Below are 10,831 nucleotides of genomic sequence, written 5' to 3'. Positions count from 1 at the left end.
TTGGTAAGGCCACCTTTGGAGTACTGTGTGCAGTTCTGGTTGCCTCACTTTAGGAAAGATGTGGAAGCTTTGGGGAGGGTGCAGAGAAGATTTACCAGGATGTTGCCTGGAATGGAGAATAGGTCATGCGAGGATAGGTTGAGAGTGCTAGGCCTTTTCTCATTGGAATGGTGAAGGATGAGGGGTGACTTGATAGAGGTTTATGAGATGATCAGAGGAATAGATTGAGTCGACAGTCAGAAACTTTTTCTTCGGGTGCAACAGAGTGTTACAATTGGACATAAATTTAAGGTGAAGGGTGGAAGGTATAGGGGAGATGTCAGGGGTGGGTTCTTTACCCAGAGAGTGGTGGGGGCATGGAATGCGCTGCCTGTGGGAGTGGTAGAGTCAGAATCTTTGGTGACCTTTAAGCGGCAATTGGATAGGTACATGGGTGGGTGCTTAAGCTAGGACAAATGTTCGGCACAACATCGTGGGCCGAAGGGCCTGTTCTGTGCTGTATTGTTCTATGTTCTATGTTCTATGTTCTATGTTAAGGGGAAGGTAGGCACGTGGACTTGGGTCACAGAGCAGCCCTGATCCTATTGAATCTCAGCCCTCGAGGGACTGAATGGCCTATTCCTGCTCTACAACCTGATGTACAGTCTCAGAATCAAACAGACAAGTGAATTGAATTGAATTGGCTTCATTGTCACATGTATTCAAATGAAAGGTTGCTAAGTCACCACTAATGGCGCCATCTTAGGTACAAATGTAGCTGGGTACAGCTTCTTCAGTCACAGATTAACCATGCCACCTACACATGGCACCATCTTAGGTTGAGAGTACTTCGGTACAATCCTTAATTACAGAATAGAGAAATTAATTTTTTTAAAAAGTTACATTACAACTAAACACAGTATAGCCATAGGACAGAAAAAACAAGAAGTGAATTGGGGAGGTTAAATAGGATCCGAAAACTGATGAAAGAGGGGAATAGGAGTGAGAACGTCACTGAACAAGGTAACAGTGGAGTCGACTTTCAGAACGTACAAATTATCTCTTTCATGGGTACTTTAAAAAAAGAAATTCCCACATTTTGAATGATTAACATTTCCAAAAGGGAGGGAACCATGAGAAACAAATATAGGAAGAATGTTTTCAATTCACCTCCGTGATATTTGCTGAATCAAATTTGACTGTTCTGCATTTCTGAATTCCGCACCAACATTTCAAGTGAGAACAGGAATTATCTGCTGTAATCTGAAGTTCGCAGCATTATCCAAACATCACGTTTGGAATGACTTCCAAATGTTCCTTTTGATAACTTAACCTTCCTCAGGCAGTGGGGAAATAACTGGCTAACCATTGTGTGTATTAATTGTATTGATGTCAAAAGGACACTTCTGTAAATTCAATAAACAACAGATTATCAATCCAATTAGTTTAACAAACTGATAGTGACTGCAGATAAAACCTTCTGCCGCACTGCATTTTCTTGCTCTTCGGATGCTGCCTGACCTGCTGTGCTTTTCCAGCACCACTCTAATCTTGACTCTGATCTCAGGCATCTGCAGACCTCACTATCGCCTAACTCTTAAGATGTACTGATCAATCCACACTTGCCTCCATTGCTCAGACCTTTGAGTGTAGGAGTTGGGATGCCATGTTGAGTTTGTACAGGATGTTGGTGAGGCCTCTTCTGGAGTACCCGTGTGCAGTTCTGGTCGCCCTGCTATAGGCAGGATATTATTAAACTGGAGAGGGTTCAGAAGAGATTTACCAGGATGTTGCCAGGTATGGAAGGTTTGAGTTATAAAAATATAGACTGGGACTTTTTTCACTGGAGGTTGAGGACGGTATAGAGGTTTATAAAATCATGAGGAGCATAGGTAAGGTAAATAGCAAGGGTCTTTTCCCTAAGATGGTGGAGTTCAAGACTAGGGGACACATTCTTAAGGTGGATAGCGAAAGATTTAAAAAGGATATGAGGGGCAACTGTTGTTTTTTACACAGAGTGGTTTGTATATGGAATGAACTGCCAAAGGAAGTGGTGGATGAGGGTACAGTTGCAACATTTAAAAGACATTGGAATATGTACATGAATAGGAAAAGGTTTGGAGGGATATGGGCCAGGAGCAGGCAGGTGGGACTAGTTTAGTTTGGGATTGTGGTCGGCATGGACTGGTTGGACCGAAGGGTCTGTTTCTGTGCTGTATGACTCTATGACTCTATGAAATGAATTTGTTCCCTTGACTCAAATGTTAAGGGATCTATTTCGCATTCCTAGCATTTTTTGAACTTGCGTCAAATTCCTGGGAATTTCTGATTCAATTTTTCTTTTCAGTCAGGAGCCATCTGGCCTGTGCAATAGGGACCTGGTAATATAGAGGTGATAAGCAGTGGGCTGATAATCTAGCCCCTAATTCTGGGGACAAGGGTTCAAACCCCACCATTGCAAACTATGAAATTTGACTTTCATACAGAAAATTAGTCCAATAGTGACTGTGTTTCAAATGTCATCTTTTCCAACAAAAGAAAAACCCGACTTATTCACTATTGTCCTTCAGGGAGGGAAATCTGCCGTCCTTACCCGATCTGGCTAACATGGGACTCCAGATACACAACAATTAACTAGGAATGAAAGGGTAGCTGAGAATGTGGGATTTGGAACAGTAACACATAATCTTCTTGAATGGCAGACCACGCTTGAGGGGCTGAACGGGTGAAAGCGAGGACTGCAGATGCTGGAGATCCGAGTCGAGAGTGCAGTGATGGAAAAACACAGCCGGTCAGGCAGCATCTGAGGAGGAGGAGAGTCAATGATTTGAGCATACTCAAAATATCGATTCTCCTGCTCCCTGGATGCTGCCTGACCGGCTGTGCTTGTCCAGCACCACACTCTTTGACTTTGAAGGGCTGAATGACCTACTGCTGCACTAATTCACAGAAAATATAGAACAGAATTTTTACAATTGAGTGCTTTTATGTCTCTGATTAGCATATAAGCAATGAATGATTCACCTTAATGGAGATTGTTTCTGACTCTCTGTGTTGTTATGGGTTTGAACAGCCCCAATTGGGGACATTAGTGTGAGCGAGGAGATGTTGCCTGTTTAAGGCGTTCTGATTCAATCCGACACTCGAATTTCAAATTTGATTTGCCTTTTCAGAAAATCCTCCCAGCGCCTTCTGAAGACAATCACCTGGACAGTGAGATAAACTCTCAGTCTAAAATCTCGGCCACAGTACTCCGAGAATGCAATCCTCTCCTTTCAACTTATTCCTTTATGGGATGCGGGTCTCACTGGCAAAGCCAGCATTCATGATCCATCCCCAATAGCCCTTAAACTAAGTGACTGACAAGACCACTTCAGAGGGCAGTTAAGAGTCAGCCACATCACTGTGGGTCTGGAGTTATGTGTAGGCCCGACCAGGGTAAGGACAGCAGATATCTCTCCCTGAAGGACATTAGTGACACAGATGGGTTTTTACAACACTCAGTAATAGTTCCAAGGTCACCATCACTGAAACTAGCTTCCAATTCCAGATTCTATTGATTAATTTAATTTAAATCCTGGTTGCCCCGGTGGGTTTCGAACCCACGTGGGGTGGCACGGTGGCTCAGTGGTTAGCACTGGTGCCTCCCAGCGCCAAGGACCTGGGTTCGATTGCAGCCTCAGGTAACCATCTGTTTGCACATTCTCCCTGTATCTGCGTGGGTTTCCTCCCAAAGTCCAGGGATGTGTAGGTTAGGGTGAATTGGCCGCACTAAATTACCATAGTGTTCAGGGATGTGTAGGTTAGGTGCATTAATCGGGGTAAATGTAGAGTAATGGGAAATGGGTTTGGGTGGGATACTCTTCAGAGGGTCAGTGTGGACTTGTTGGATCGAAGGGCCTAGTTCCACACAAGGGATTCTATGATCCCCAGGGCATTAGCCTGGGCCTGTCTGGAATGTTGCTATTGCAAAGGAAGTCTGGAGGGAGATGCAGTGGTTATTGGTGATGTTCATCTCGAACAGCTCTGTGACTCTGTGCTCTACGCTCTGTTGCATGAGATGCACACTGAGGCAAACGTTGACCGTCCCTGGACAATCATCAATTTGGTGAAAGACCCTCTTTGCCCTGCCCGAAACTTGCTGGTCTTCCAGTACAAGGAGTTGACCTCAACTCAGTGTTGCAGACTGGCACACTCCAAGGTGCTGAGAGATGCACTCAAACGTAGCTGCCACCAAGACGCAGTGGGAAAAGACTACTGACTGAGATCTTTCTACCAAAGTACAATGGGGGTTCATTCAGTTATTGGACCCTCCCGGTGCCTCAACTGGGACTAAATATAGTCTGGTACAAGCAAGAAATGTCTTGGGATTTTGATTATTCTGCAAGCAAGGAATGCACAGAACTGAACTGCTCTACTGACTGTAGGTATAAAGATTTTTTTTAATGAATAAAGTATATTTTTAAAAATATAAAGCATTAGGCTGGCCCTCTCTGCCAGAGACATCTCCCATTGGCCGACCCCAGCAGAGTTCTGGAGAATTACCCCCCTAGAAGGGCAGCAGTAGGCCATTCCTCTTTTAATTAGTCCTTGGTTCATTGTTTTTCCCCGCTGGAGAAATTGCACATGTTTTTACCTGACATGATACGACATACAGAAAGGTTTCTCAAGCGTTTGTGTTGTTCCCTTTCACAAGAAATGAGCTCTGACTCGTCCGCTCAATCATCTCCATCTCCGCTGTTTTGGTGGTAAGACAATTTACAAGCAGCAATGGAAATTACTTAAACAATCATATGTTATTCCTACTATGGGAACAATGAGGCACAAACATCAAATCTTCCACTTTCAATCGGTAAAAAATGTCAATTCAGGCTTGCACTGTTTCTTGTAGAGTCATCCAGTCATGCAGTACGGACACAGACCCTTCGGCCCAACCAGTCCATGCCGACCATAATCCCAAACTAAACCAGTCCCAGCTGCCTGCTCCTGGCCCGAATCCCTCCAAACCTTTCCCATTCATGCTTAAACCTTGTAACTGTATATTAAACCTTGTAACTGTATATTAAACCTTGTAACTGTATCCACATCCACCACTTCCTCTGGAAGCTCATTCCACATGCAAACCACTTTCTGTGTAAAACATTTGCCCTTTTTTTTAACTCTTTCTCCCCTCACCTTAAAAATGTTCCCCCATGGTCTTAGAACATGGAAAAGTACAGCACAGAACAGGCCCTTCGGCCTACGATATTGTGCCGAGGATTAATCCTAATGTAAAATAAAATAACCTCATCTATGCACCCCTCAATTTACTGCTGTCCATGTGCATGTCCAGCAGGCGCTTAAATGTCCCTAATGACTCTGTGGTCTTGAAATCCCCCATCCTAGGGAAAAGAGAACTACTGTTAACTCTATCCATACCTCATTATTTTATAAACCTCTACAAGGTTTATAATTCACCTGACCTCTACAGCTCAGGTGAATTGGCCGTGCTAAATTGCCCGTAGTGTTAGGTAAGGGGTAAATGTAGGGGTATGGCGGTGTGGACTTGTTGGGCCGAAGGGCCTGTTTCCACACTGTAATCTAATCTAATCTAAAGGTCACCTCTCATCCTCCTATGCTCCATTGGAAAAAGTGCCAGCCTATCCAGCCTTACTTTATAATGCAAACCCTCCATATCTGGCAACATCCTGGTCAATCATTTCTGAACCCTCTCCAATTTAATAATCACCTTCCTATAGCAGGGCAACCAGAACTGCACACGGTACTCCAGGAGAGGCCTCACCAACATCCTGTACAACCTCAACATGACGTCCCAATTCCTATATTCAAAAGGTCTAAGCAATGAAGGCAATTGAATGCCTTCTTAACCACCCTGTCTACATGTGATGTAAACTTCGAAGAATTGTCTACATGCATCCCTCCAATCTTTGGTTGTGACAATTCTGCTCTGAATCTACTTTAAGACAATGTCAGTGTAGTAAAGCTATGAACATATGACCAAGGAGCGAGAGTAGGTCAATCTGCTTGGCCATTCAATACGACAGATCATAGAACCCCTACTACTGACCTCCCCCCCCCCCCCCCCAAGGCTGAAGAACATCCCACCCAGGCCTGCCCTATCCCTGTAATTCCAATGGCTACACCACCTAGCCTGCACATCCCTGGACACCTTCCCAAGACCAATGCACCCTGGCCTGCACATCTTTGGACTGTGGGAGGAAACCCACGCAAACATGAGGGGAATGTGCAAACTCCACACAGACAGTCGCCCGAGGGTCCATTGCACTGTGAGGTAGCAATGCTGACCACTGAGCCACCATGGCACCCTGTTTCTCAAACATATCGATCTGATCATAACCTCAAATCCACATTTCCCCCAACCCCACACCATTAACCTTTCGTATCCCCTTTTGCTGAACAAGAATCTACCTACTTCTGCCTTAAAAATACTCAAAGACTGCACCCCCACCCCTTTTCAGGAGATGGATTCTAAGAGCTCATGACCATCTGAAAGAATTTTGTGAGCCTTGCCTCTGTTTAAATGGACAACCCTTGATTCTTAAACAGCGACTGACTCCTGGTGCAAGCCTCTCCCAGGAAAGCAAACATGCTGCCCACTTCTCCCCTTCAGCATCTTGTACATCACCCTGAAACATCACGGTATATTCTTCCGTGTAATATATGCTTTACATAATTCCCTGTCCCTCACCTCTACTCATTGCTGAATATCATTAATTGCTGCCTGTATTTACAAGTGCGGAGTTCAGTTTCTTGAACGTAGGTCAGAAGGAGCAAGTCATTTTCTTTACTTAAGCTGCTCGATTCCATGGTAAAGTGGGAAAACAACATCTCAGCTGACATCTCAAACACCTCTTTGAGGTAAAACTCTCCCAAAGGCACCACGAAAGTTACTCCTGGCATTAGACTGTCCAATGGTGTTCAGCAGCCTGTGTTCAAATGCAATAAGATCCGAACAGTATCCAGACTTGATGCCAGGCAATGACCATCTCCAATAAGACACCATCAAATTTCAAGTCAGATCATTTTTGAGGTGATGGCCTATTGGTACTATTGCAAGACTGTTAATCTCGCGACTGTGGAACGTTCTGGAAATGAGGGTTCGAATCCCACCACAGTAGATGGTGGAATTTGAATTCAATACAAAAGGAATTTGGAATTAAGTGTTTAATGATGCACTTGAATCCATTGTTGACCTGTTGCAAAAACCCATTTGGTTCACTAACACCCTTTAGGGAAGAAAACAACCATCTTTATCTAGTCTGGCCTACATGTGACTCCAGACCCACAGCAATGTGGTTAACTCTCAAACTGCCCTCTGGGCAATTAGGGATGGGCAATAAATATTGCCTGGTAAAAACAATGACTGCAGATGCTGGAAACCAGATTCTGGATCAGTGGTGCTGGAAGAGCACAGCAATTCAGGCAGCATCCGAGGACAGGCAAAATCGAGGTTTCGGGCAAAAGCCCTTCAAATGGCTGACAGTTAGCAAATAGGTGAAAGTGAGGAAGTGCAGATACTGGCGATCAGAGGCGAGAGTGTGATGCTGCCTGAGGAAACCGGAGCACCCGGAGGAAACCCACGCAGACACGGGGAGAACGTGCAAACTCCACACAGACAGTCGCCTGAGGCTGTAATCGAACCTGGGACCCTGGCAAGGAGCAGGAGAATCAACATTTCGGGCAAAAGCCCTTCATCAGGGAGGAGGGAGAGCTTTTGCCCAAAATGTCACTTCTCCTGCTCCTCGGATGCTGCCTGACCTGCTGTGCTTTTCCAGCACCACTCTCTTGACAACTAGCAAGTGCCAGGCAATGCCCATCTGCAATAAGCTAACCCCCACCCCCTGACATTCAGTGGGGGTATCTGACCATTCTAATGCCATTTTCCAGCACTTGCTCCATAGCTCTGGCATCACAAGTGTACCCATCTTAATACTTGTTAAATGTGATGAGGGTTTCTGCCTGTCTCACCGCTGCTGGTAGATTCCCACCACCCTCTGGGTGAAAAATGCTCTCCTCACATCTCCTTGAAACCTTCTGCGCCTTTGCCCCACTGGTCATTGATTCCTACATCAAGGGGAAATGTTTCTTCCCATTTACCCTGTCTGTGTCCCTCAGAAAGGGCACGGAACACATCGAGGGACTCGAGGCAGTGGGAGGGAGAGCATAACACCCTCTCCTATGTCACCCAGCCACCCAATCCTTCAATTGACCCCTGACCCAGATGGGTCAGTGCTGGAATGGGATGTGGGTAGGGGCAAACTGATCACTTTTTATTCACTCGTTGAACGTAGGTATCACTGGCTGGGTCACCATTTATTGTTCTTCTCTTGTCATAGGATCATAGGGTCATAGAGATGTACAGCACGGAAACAGACCCTTTGGTCCAACTCGTCCATGCCGACCTGATAGCCCAACCTAATCCAGTCACATTTGCCAGCATTCCCTCTAAACCCTGCTTATTCATATACCCATCTAGATGCCTTTTAAATGTTGCAATTGTACCAGCCTCCACCACTTCCTCATTCCATACACGCACTACCCTCTGTGTGAAAAAAATTGCCCCTCAGGTCCCCTTTAAATCTTGCCCCCCTCACCTTAAACCTATGCCCTCTAGTTCTGGACTCGCCCCACCCCAGGGAAAAGACTGTCTATTTATCCTATCAATGCACCTCATGATTTTATAAAGCTCTATGAGGTCACCCCTCAGCCTCCGACGCTCCAGGGAAAACAGCCCCATCCTGTTCAGCCTCTCCCTATAGCTCAAACCCTCCAACCCTGGCAACATCCTTGTAGATCTTTTCTGAACCCTTTCAAGTTTCATAACATCCTTCCTATCGCGGGAGACCTGAATTGCACACAATATTCTAAAAGTAGCCCAGCCCAGATCCAGTGGAACATGACCTCCCAACTCCTGTACTCAATGCAATGATCAATGAAGGCAAGCCTAACAAACACTTCCTTCACTACCCTGTCTACCTGCAGTTCCACCTTCAAGGAACTTTGCACCTGCACCCCAAGGTCTCTTTGTTCGGCAACACTCACCCATTAAACGTACAAGTCCTGCCCTGATTTGCCTTTCCAAAATGGCAGCACTTCACATTTATCTAAATCAACCTCCATCTGCCCACTCCTCAGCCCACTGGCCCATCTGATCAAAGTCCGGTTGTATTCTGAGCTAACCTCCTTTGCTGTCCACTACACCTCCAATTTTGGTGTCAGCTGCAAACATACTAACCATACCTTCTGGCTCCACATCCAAATCATTTATGTAAATAACAAAAAGCTGTGGACCCAGCACCGAACCTTGCAGCACACTGTTAGTCACAGAATGAAAATCAACATGACCCCCCCCCAGCATGACTAACGTCAAGCCAAGTTTAGAACATAGAACAGTACAGCACAGCACAGGCCCTTCGGCCCTTGATATTGTGCCAACCTTTAATCCTACAAGGTTCTCCTTGTGTTCCATGTGCTCTAACCTTGCAAACCAGTCCCTGTCGAACGCCTTACTGAAGTCCATATAAACCATGTCGACCTGCGACTGCACCCTCAAGGGACTGTGAACCTGTACCTGGAAAACCCCATTCTTTCACAACCTGGTCACCTGGATCCCATGGGGCTGTTTAACAGAAATATCAAATGGAGAGAGCAGGGGAAGAGAGAGAATGGGGAGGGAGGGTCAGTCAGAGGGACAAGTAAGCAGTGGAAGAGTGAGAGAGAGAGAGATAGAAGTGAGAAATTCAGGTGTAAGTTGAGAGAGAGAGAGAGAAATAGAGAAGGAGAACCGATTGAACAATCCAGGTACAGGGAGTTCTGAGCAAAAATAAAACTGTAAATCTCTTCCTAGCTCTACCTGGGAACGTATTCTGCTGGAGGGGGGGAACAGTACAAACTATGATAAGCTCTCCGTATTCCAATGCTGTAAGGAGGTGCAGAGCAACTACCGATATCAATGGGGGGGGGGGGGGGGCGGCGCGGCTGTACACTTGATCATCCTTAAGACAGGAGCTGAGACAGAACTTCGGCTAGAGGGAATACAAGAGCATTAGCAGGAACGGTCAGGGATCCAAGACCTCCTGCTCAGTATCGCTGCGGAGAGGTGGGGGGGGACATACACAACACAGAAAGTCACCTCTGACAATGCGGCTCATTTGGAAAATATACTGCTACAATGAGAAAAAAAAATCCAAGTGTGACAATGATAACAAATTTGGCATCTGCTCACAAAAAGCAAGATGTTTTGTTTTTATAAGATATTTGCAGTAAACAGTGAAGTTATGATTAGCAAAGTCAATGTTTTGATAAATACACGTTACTATTTTAAGCTGTCCTCCAGCATTTCCTACGTTCCTGTAAGCTAAAAGGAGTGTTAATTATAGGAGAGGATGAATGTTTACTTTTCCAGTTAGAATAAGACAATTATTTTCAGAGCTCACCTGTTATTTCACTGGGACACAGCCCCACAGATGTGTGCCTGTAATTCAAGGTGGGACTGCCTGAATTGTATGTATCCCGCACTGAGAGAGAGAGAGAGAGAGACAGTGTCTTGAGTGTGGATCAACAATCCTTAAAGGCAGCAACTCTTCTCCCTCCCCTTCTCAGTGTCCGATTTCACCTCCCACTTCCTAGACAGTACTGGGTTCCTGCTGTTACTTTCACCTGTGGCTCTCTGTCCCTCACCAGCCCTCAGGGCTCACCCATTCCCACTATAACACCCCCCCCCCCCCCCCACCCTCCCCAAAAACCAAAATTAACTCAAGGCAAACGCCAGGACACTGTTCAGATCCGTCTGCTATTTTTTCCTTCCCACCCCCAGCCCACGCTCGTCCCG

The 10,831-nt window shown here is 45.7% G+C and overlaps 1 protein-coding gene across 1 annotated transcript in view; it reads right to left on the bottom strand.

Annotated features, from left to right (window-relative positions):
• LOC122542950 (gremlin-1-like) overlaps window positions 1-10,593 on the bottom strand; it is a 109,687-nt gene extending 99,094 nt beyond the window's left edge. The window contains exon 1 of the mRNA XM_043681095.1: window positions 10,437-10,593. The gene's annotated coding sequence lies outside the window, so the exon portion shown is untranslated. The remainder of the gene's footprint in view (window positions 1-10,436) is intronic.
• Window positions 10,594-10,831: the final 238 nt, after the last annotated feature.

The sequence above is a fragment of the Chiloscyllium plagiosum genome, chromosome 41 (assembly GCF_004010195.1).
Source record: "Chiloscyllium plagiosum isolate BGI_BamShark_2017 chromosome 41, ASM401019v2, whole genome shotgun sequence".
Taxonomy (NCBI): domain Eukaryota; kingdom Metazoa; phylum Chordata; class Chondrichthyes; order Orectolobiformes; family Hemiscylliidae; genus Chiloscyllium; species Chiloscyllium plagiosum.
The sequence above is the reverse complement of the archived record's forward strand: the minus strand, read 5'-3'. Positions and strand labels throughout refer to the sequence as shown.